This window comes from Oryctolagus cuniculus, chromosome 20, assembly GCF_964237555.1.
Source record: "Oryctolagus cuniculus chromosome 20, mOryCun1.1, whole genome shotgun sequence".
Taxonomy (NCBI): domain Eukaryota; kingdom Metazoa; phylum Chordata; class Mammalia; order Lagomorpha; family Leporidae; genus Oryctolagus; species Oryctolagus cuniculus.
Window position 1 is genome coordinate 49408858 of NC_091451.1, and position 9844 is coordinate 49418701.

The following is a 9844-nucleotide window of genomic DNA, read 5'->3' on the forward strand; positions in this document are numbered from 1 at the left end:
CAAAATATCTGAAAATCTGATAAGAGTAAAACTGAAATAAATTAGAGTAAGTATATTGTATTTTGCACAAATGTGCAGCACATTAATCTTAACTCGGTTATCAAATTTTATGGATATAAGATAAATAATAAAATGAAAGTTGCATTGTTTAAGATGTGCACCTCCCCCAAGGGAGTAAAAGGGTCTCACATGTGACTCTGGCACCCAATACCAGATTCCTGTTCCTGCAGCCCCAGGAACCACAAATGTATGGGAGGGTCTCTCTAAGGTTCATAGTCCCTTCAATGCAGGCAGAACCTTCATGGACTTGTCCCCTCCCTAGAGCCCCTCTCAATGGGATCACTGGGTGGTGAGATCCCTACATGCATGATGGGAGGCTCCGTGCATCAAGTATGGAGGGTAAGTTCCACCTAACATGCAGCCTTCAGCTGCTCAGTTGGAGAGACCACACACACACACCAAGCAGTGCTGGCTCTGCTCACGGCTCTGCAGGAACAGCATCCTCAGCCTCAATACCCCAGACCCTGCTCCTCTGTGTCCACTGAGTAGGAAAGTGATTCACCTGCAGGAGGAAACCATCATGACCAATGTCCTGGTGGGATCTTGTAGAAAATGTTCGTGAGCAGAGTCCACCACAGACACTGTGCCAGCACTGATCCCCCAAGACACAGAAGTCTGCATCTTCAGGGGATGGCTCCACCCCCAAAGTTGAGGACTGGGGAGGAGAAGCATGACACGTGGGGAAGTGACAGTCGGGGACAGGGTCCAGCAGCATAGAGAGAGAGGACCTGGTGGAGGGTTGGGCTCTTCCTCTGCAGGAGGGTAAGGACAGGTGGAAGGGCCACACTGCTGGGACCCAGTGCCTGCAGGAGAGAACTGAGTCAGGAGGTCTGATCAGGTCTCCTTGCCCCAAGGACCCCCACACTGACCACCACTGAGTAAAACTAGCACAGGTGCCTGGGAGATGTGGAATGGTGTCGCCTCTGGGGAGTGCATCCAGTGATGACTCCCACCATGAGTGGATTCAACGTCAGGGCCTCATGGAGGAAGCTGAGGTCTCCAGTGCCCTGAACAGAACCACACGGAATGCTGGGAACAGCTTGCTGGGGGTGGATGTGGTTTGTCCTCACAGCTTCAGTGCTGAGCATGGCCCCAATGTAACAGCACTGACAGCGGGTGCACGATCTGGATGTTTACATGGAAAGCATGGAATAACAGGATCTGACATCAGATGCAAAGTCCATTGTACAACTACTGGAAGGAAACATGGGCAGAATCTCCCTGATAGTGGTCTGTCCATGATTTCCCTTTTAGATCTCCAGAGTTCAGGCAACGTAAGAAAACCTTTTCAGAAGATGCTGCATAAACTACAGAGCTTCTCTACTGCAAGTGGACCAATGAGAAGTGAGCAGCCTACACACAAATGGAAGTAACTATTTTCATATAGAACGTATGATCAGTAGCCTGTATCCCAAAGGAACAAAAGGACTGTCTGCATGAGCTGTGTTTAAAACTGGCCCTGAGTCTTCTAAAGTCTCAAAATACCTGTTTTACACAACTGGCTTCATCCTGAACAACAGGTTCTGTGTCATCAGGCCTACAATGCGTGTGGAAGGAAACCTCCCTCCTCTGCCTGTGGCAGAGTGTGTCCTCAAAGGTGTGTGTGTTTTGGAGTGATTCCAGGGTGACTGTGGGAGAAGTGGGGGAGCTCTGCGAGTGAGGCCTAGTGGGATTTGTTCACTTCTGGGGAATCTGCTCTTGGAGGAGATCACAGTAGATCTCCTGGGTCCCCAGCTTCAGCACAGAGCACAGTGCTGCTAGAGTCAGCCCTGGTCTCGTCTGATGTCCTGTGTGGGGATGGGGTCCCTCCCATCCCTGTTCACAATATTAGGATGCCTGAACACTGTATGATGTTCACAATATTAGCATGCCTGATGGCACAACATTCTCACTGTCTAATCCTGGATGTCAGCCTCTACGGCTGTGAGCTCCACACGCCTCCCCTCTGGGGTACTACATTTGGAACCAACATGCGGAAAAAAAAAAAAAACAGGTGCATAGCAACATACTAGCCACTCATCTGTTCCCACCTGAAACAGAGACTCTCCTTTGTCTCCAAATTTAGACAGAGCCACTCCAAATTAGTCATTTCTACTTCAGCTGAGAGAATTGCTTCAGTTTCTGTAAGAATCCTACATGAGAGAACAATTGCATTTTTGCAGGAGACATTTTGTAAACACATGGGGTTGATGCAGTTATCCTGGTGAAGAGCAGAAAATTTGTTCATTCCTGGTGATGATAAAGTTGAGAGTTGAAGGACAATTTTGCTTCCACAGAAGGAGGAGCATGGCTGAGAACAGGTGCGGGCAGTCCCTGGAGGAAGGAGTCGGGGTCTCTGGACACACAGTCTCTGGGGCAGGCCCTTCATGCAGCAGGGATGCAGCTCCAGGGCTGGATCATTGGTGGGCTCACAGGGACACAGTCCAGAACCACCTGGACTCTAGTGCAGACTTCACTGGGCTGTCCCACCTGCTGGTCTCCCTGAGATGGAGACAAGGCCAGCAGAGTGTGGGGAACAAGACCTCTCCACACCCAGTGTTTTCCATGAGTCTGACCCCTTGCACTACCAACGGCCACCTCTGCTTGCAAATGAGAGCAGGTCCGGGGATCCCAGGAGACGTGAGTGAGGAAGAGCAAGCAGGATTTCTAGGAGCCACAGCCTGAGCCACCCCTGAGCTGCAGGTTAATCCCTGACCTGGGGTTTGGAGCACGTGGACCTCAACCTGTGAGTTCAGGGTGAGGAAGTGAAAGGGAGACGAGGGCACAGCTGCAGAGAATGGACATGGGAGCCCCAGGGACCAGGACCACGGGGTCAGCTCTGTCCCTCGGGGGCCCAGCTGTGCAGGAGTGGAGGGCATGGATGTGAAACACTGCAGCATCCATAGCCCCTGACCGGCTCTACACTGCCCCTGGGCTCTCAGCAGGGTCCCAGATGACGTCATCAGAGAATTCCACGGAGAGCTCCTCTTTGATTTGGACAGGAAAAGCCTCCCCGGGTGCCCAGAGCTTAGTCAGGTCTCAGATGCTGTGGACCCCAAAGATGTCATTCATTCTTCCAGAAACGACTCCATTTTCTTCATGTGACATCTTCCCGTGATACCAAAACTTCTGCTCAGTGATCGGTGTTAGGGACAGAATCATCCTTCCAGATCGGAACGTAGGAAACAGTTACAGGACCACAAACCCCAATTTCCTCAGGAGGACCAGGGATTCACCTCCCACCACATCTGGGAATGGGTCTGAGTCTGCTCAGTGCGTCTTGTGCGCCCCCTGGTGGAGTTGCGCGCCCCTGCAGGCAGGTTTGTGTCTGGGCTCATCCTGAGGGCCCTCACTGTGTCTCTGGCACAGAAATAGGTGGCCATGTCCGCTGTTGTTGGACTGTTCATTTGCAGATTCACCGTGTTCTGGGGGTGGTGAATTGGCCATTCACCGAGCTCGCGTAGTCTGTGCTACCACTACCAGCATAAATGCATCCAATCCACTCCAGCCCCTTCCCTGGAGCCTGGCGGACCAAGCTTACTCCAAAGCTACTGAGGGAGAACCCAGAGGCTTTGCAGGTGAGTTTCAGGGATCCCCCAGGCTTGAACAGGCCTCCCCCGGACTCCTCCTGTTGCTCCTGACATGGGACACCTGCAAACACATATGTCCTGGTCAGGACACTGTCACTTACACTCTCTGTGTCTCTCACTCATGTTCTCTCCCAGACTCAGTGCCTCGCGTTCCTCATCATTACCTTTGAGCACAGCGACCAGGAGAAGCCAGCACAGCCCAGTCTCCATGGTGAGCGTCTGTGTTGAGTGCAATCACTGAGTGGACACCTGGGAGTCCTGGGGCTGGAGCCCCTGTGCCAGATCTGCAGGGTGAGGGCTGGGCTGGTTTTCATGGGCATAGGGAGGACCTATTTGCATGAGCTGCCCCTATATAGCCAACCCTGGAGTAGATGTCTCAGACAGGACAGGGCCCAGGGCAGATGTACATGTCCTGTGGGTGTAGGCTATGATAGGATTCAGATAATATGAATTTTTTATGTTTTATTGTTTTTTCATTTTAGTATGTGTGTACCCTTAGTATCCAGTGTTAGCAATATCATGTCCTTCATTTTTTAAATAACAATTGTTTCATATTATCTATTGACCTCTCTATCATCTATATGAAAGACATTGGAATAGTGATAGAGAGAAGGGGTGAGAGAAACACAAGTGTAGTGATGGACAGAAAAGATGAAAATGGGAGATTTCTGCCTTTGGATTGACAGCCCCAAACTCCCCAAATGCCTACAACATCTAGGAGTTAGCCTTTCTAAAACCTGGAGCCCAGAACTGCATCTGTGTTTCCTTTGTCGGTTGTAGGGGCTCTATCGCTATAGCGTCATCTGTAGTTTACCACGATGTGTTATCAGGAAAAAGTGTGGGAAGCCGTGTGGCTGGGCTCAAGCAGCACTCTGATGGGAACACGGGTGTCCCTAGTGGGGACTTTGCCAATTTTGTCCTAATGCCTGCCGCCCATATTTACACAGATGAAAGACTGCAAGTGGATTCATTTAAGGATACTATGTCTTGTTTCCTTATTCATCCATTACCTTATTTTAAAACTGTTCATTAACACAGAACACTGTGCATGTTAGTGGTGTGTAGTGTGCTATTGGAATCTGTGTGTTGTAGAAATGGGCACAGATCAACTCACTGTCATTCACATTTCTACCTCCGTTCCATCACTTTGTGTTGGGAGACTGGGTGTCCTCAGTACTGCTTATTTGTGGAACATGTCGTGGGTTGTAGTGAACTGAGTCAGCCCACTGTGGTGGGGGCAGAATTATTCCTTGCTTTGAATGGTGCTTTGTGTCCTCGTATCAGCCATCCCCTGCGTTCCCCCTCTTCCCTGTTCTGTAACCATGACTCTGAGTTCAGCTCAAGCACTGGATAGAAGTCACTGTGTCACAATTCACCCACAGTCCTGGGTTCAGGTAATGCAGCTGTGTTCACAATAGTTCAGTCTACAATAAAACCAAATGTGCATAAAATGGTGAATGCAGTCTGTTACATTTGACATGGAATATTACTCAGTGTTAAGAAGGAGGTTGCTCTGTCATTAGGAAATCATGGGTCAGCCTTGAGCATAATATGCTAACAGAAATAATGCAGGTACATGTGGACACATAGTATGTGACATTAGTTATACATGCAGTCCACAAGCTTGAACTCACAGAGGGAGGAAGTGCAATGGAGATCACTGTGTACCATGACCCAAGTGTTTGTCTCCTTCCAGCCCTGTGGGAAACTGCAGGAAGTTCCAGGCTCCTGACTTCATGCTTTTGCAGCCCCAACATTGTAACCATTCAGGAAGTGAAGCAACGGATTGAGATTCTCTATCTGTTGGTCTCTTCCTCTCTTGTTATAACACTGACTTTAAAATAAAATAAATAGATACTTAAAATAATTGAAGATTAATTATACATATGATTAGGAGCCTATTTGCTAATGTTGAATGATCTCAAGCAACTGAATCCCAAGGGAAGAAATCAATTGTTTAAATGCAGTGATGATAAGGTGGTGACAGGAGCAGCACTGGAGTGAGCCTGTGGGACTCCTGCCTCCCCTGTCAGGATGCTGAGTGCTGTGTCCTAGTTTGGTTCCAGTTTCAGTTTCCTGCCTAAGCACACTCTGGGAGGCCATAGGTGAAGTTCCAAGGACTCCCACGTTGGACACCTGGACAGAATTCCAAGCACCTGGCTGTCACCTGACCCAGCTGAATCTTTTGTAGCAATCGGAGAAGTGACCAGGCATTGGAAGATCACTGTCAGTCTCAGTCTCTTTTTGGACACATACATACATACAAATTTTAAAATAAGTGAAATAATATCTATAAACTTTTAAAGACGTTATATAAAGGGAAACATACAAAATGCTGTAAACCTGGGAACAGCATGCATATCCCTGTTAGAAGCACAATGAGACATCCCATCCCTCTGGGTAGAATGAGAATTATCAGACAATCCAAGGCTGACAATTCTTGGGGAGGCAGAGTGAGACGACAACCCTGGGACAAGGCTGGGGTCAGGAAAATTAGTCAAAATGTTATGGAAAATCGTCAAAAACTGACAAGTACAATTACCACAGGATCTACAAACACCATTTCTGGGTAGAAGGAATATGATATCCCTGGAGGTGTCCACTGGATCCACAGTCACTGTGGCAAAGACATCTGCAGTTCCATGTTCAATTAAAGCAGCGCCAATCTCGAGGCCGGTGCCGCGGCTCACTAGGCTAATCCTCCGCCTAGCGGCGCCGGCACACCGGGTTCTAGTCCCGGTCAGGGCGCCGGATTCTGTCCCGGTTGCCCCTCTTCCAGGCCAGCCCTCTGCTGTGGCCAGGGAGTGCAGTGGAGGAAGGCCCAGGTGCTTGGGCCCTGCACCCCATGGGAGACCAGGAAAAGCACCTGGCTCCTGGCTCCTGCCATCGGATCAGCGCGGTGCGCCAGCCGCAGCGCGCCAGCCGCGGCGGCCATTGGAGGGTGAACCAACGGCAAAAGAAGACCTTTCTCTCTGTCTCTCTCACTGTCCACTCTGCCTGTCAAAAAAAAAAAAAAAAAAAAAAAGCAGCGCCAATCTCAATAGTTCACACATATAATCCATGGAATTTTCATGGAAGAAAGAATCAACAATGGAACAAATGTACAAAGCTACATTTTACCAGGAGTTTATATGGCAGTAAAGTGGAAGAAATTCTGTATTTTGGACAACTTGGATGATCCTAGAGAATAATGTCCAAGGATAATGTGTCAGGATAAGTACACTCTGAAAACCATCAAGGCCAAGAAGACAAATAATATGAGATGCTGGTTACATGAGATAAAAAGGATGAACTCACAGAGGCAGGATACAATGGTGAGACCAAAGTCTGAGCGAGGGAGGAGCAGAGGAGACGCTGTTCAAGGTCAGAGTTTCAGCCCGACAGGGTCCACACATTCAGTGATCTATTGCACAGGATGGTGACAGCAGTGAAGGGAATATTGTGTCTGTGGAATTCCAAAACAGGAGACAAATGCCATTCTACCATGGAAACATAGGGTTTTCTGAGGAGCTTGTCAATAAATCTGTGCTCTGGGCATTGTTTCTGAAGAACATGAATCGGCCATTCACAGTGTTTGCATAGTATGTGCTACCACCATTATAACTATTAGCTGCGATCCACTCCAGCCCCTTCCCTGGAGCCTGGCGGACCCAGTCCATTGCATGGTTAGAGTGTGAATCCAGAGGCTTTGCAGGAGACTACTAACAGAAACAAACTGCCAACTACAGGGCTCACAGCACGTGCAACAAATAATGGAGAAAAATATACTCCACTACTACATGCCATTTATGAAAAATCACTGGTGCATTTATACACTGAGAACAAATTTGCAGAAAATGGAGAAAACATCACAGTGGTTTAGCATGTGAATCTTCCGCCTGTGATGCCTACATCCCATACTGCTGTCTGTTCTTATTCCAGCTGCACTTCCAATCATCTCTTGTTGATGCACCTGGGAAAACAGACAAGCATGGTCCAAGTGATTGGGCCTCTGCACCCATGTGGGGACTGGGAAGAAACTCCTGGATCTAGGTGTCAATGTCATTTTGGGGAGTAAACCAGCAGATGGGAGAGTTTGTCTCTGGGTCTTTCCCTCTCTGTGTGTAACACTGACTTTCAATAAATAAATAAGTCTTTTCTAAAAGATTGCATATGTAGTATCAACAAACTTTTAAAGTCCTGGAGGAAATTTATCAACAGGCTGAATGATGTCCACATAACAATATTATTGTTTTTCAATTTTGAATTTATTTTGTATTTTTTAAAATTTATTTTTAAGGAATAAAAATGTCATAGTACAACTTTAGGAATATAGATATTCTTCCCAGCATTTCTGCCCTCCCACTTACATTCCCACCACCTTTCTCATCCCTCTCCACTTCTCAGTTCAGTTTTCCAATAAGATTCCCTTTAAGTTGGTACACAGATTCAAGATCAAGATTCATCATCAAGATTCACTTGTATTGCTACACAGAAAACCAGCTCTGTACTATGTAAAGATTTAAACACACACACACACACACACATATCCAAGAACTGTTTGAGAACTGGTTTACAGTTAACTCTCATAATAGAACTCATTGAGGATGGAGGTCCTGCATGGGGAGTTAGTGCACAGTGAGACCAGTTGTTAATTTAACAATAAACACTCTTACGTATGATGTCAGTGACCACCTGAGATTCTTGACATGAGCTGCTTAGGCTATGGAAGCCTTTTGAGTCCACAAACTCTGATAGTGTTTGGACAAGGCCATGAGCAAAGTGGAAGTTCTCTCCTCCCTTTAGAGAAAAGTACCTCCTTCTTTGAGGCCACTTCTACTGCCTGAGGTCTCAGTCACAGAGATCCTTTAGGCAGAACATTTTTGCCACAGTGTCTTGGATTTCATGCCTGAAATGTTCTCATGGGCTTTTCAGCCAGACCAGGAAGTCTTAAGGGCTGATTATCAGGTCATAGTGTTACTTAAAGCGATTATCATTCTATGAGTCTGCTGTGTAGACTTCTCCTCATGTTGGAACATTCTCTCCTTTTAAATTCTATCTCTTCTTATTACCAGGCACTTGATCCTATTTATATGATCACTTTAACACTTAATCCTATCTATGTGTTCACCTTACACTTAATGTAATCACTTTAATTAAGTTTCATGGGACTTGGAGTCCCACAACAAAATTTTAAATTGTGTGTTTAGGTCTGTGCTGTCCTGTGCGGGTGTTTGTGAGACTCGGCTGTGCGGCCATGGCAGAACCGCAACCTGCGTCCAGCGGCCTCACCGACGAGGCCGCCGCTAGCTGCTGCTCCGACGCACACCCCAGCACCAAGGATTTTTTAATGCAGCAGACCATGCTATGAATTAAGGATCCTAAGAAGTCATTGGATTTCTATACTAGAATTCTTGGAATGACGCTAATCCAAAAATTAGATTTTCCTTCTATGAAATTTTCACTCTATTTCATGGCATATGAGAATAAAAATGACATCCCCAAAGATAAAAATGAAAGAGTAGCATGGGTATTTTCCAGAAAAGCTACCCTTGAGCTGACACACAATTGGGGCACTGAAGATGACGAGACCCAGAGCTACCACAATGGCAATTCAGACCCTCGAGGATTTGGTCACATTGGAATTGCTGTTCCTGATGTGTATGGTGCCTGTAAAAGATTTGAAGAACTGGGAGTCAAATTTGTGAAGAAACCAGATGATGCTAAAATGAAAGGCCTGGCATTTATTCAAGATCCTGATGGCTACTGGATTGAAATTTTTGAATCCTAACACAGTCACAAGTATCATTTAATCGTGTGGGAATGGTGCTCTGAGACGGCAGTGAGACGGAGATAAGAAAGAAAGCAATGCAGTTCGAGATGCTCAGATTCCAGAAGGCTTTGGGACTGATGGATCATTGCCCCAATTCAACTTTTTCTTCATTTTATGTCCTTGGATGTAGTCACGTGACTTGACTTGTTGGGTAATAATTAGAACAATTCCCTTCAGAAACTGCATTTGCCTTCTTCTGTCTCCTAAATATTGCTTCTCTTAAAATCTTCCTGTGCATCATTTAAAAAACATTTGCCATATTTTTGTTGTAGTTATCTTCTGGGGTTTCAGTTCCTTAGGAATAGCTTTTCATGATGGAAAGTAAAGAACACTGAACAACAACAAAAAAAAAATTGTGTGTTTAGAAGTAAGTCCATAGGAATATATGCACTTTACAGTTAAA

The 9844-nt window shown here is 46.6% G+C and overlaps 1 pseudogene; it reads left to right on the top strand.

Annotated features, from left to right (window-relative positions):
* Positions 1-8824: 8824 nt before the first annotated feature.
* On the top strand, positions 8825-9621 carry LOC138847335 (lactoylglutathione lyase pseudogene; annotated as a pseudogene).
* The last annotated feature ends 223 nt before the right edge of the window (positions 9622-9844 follow it).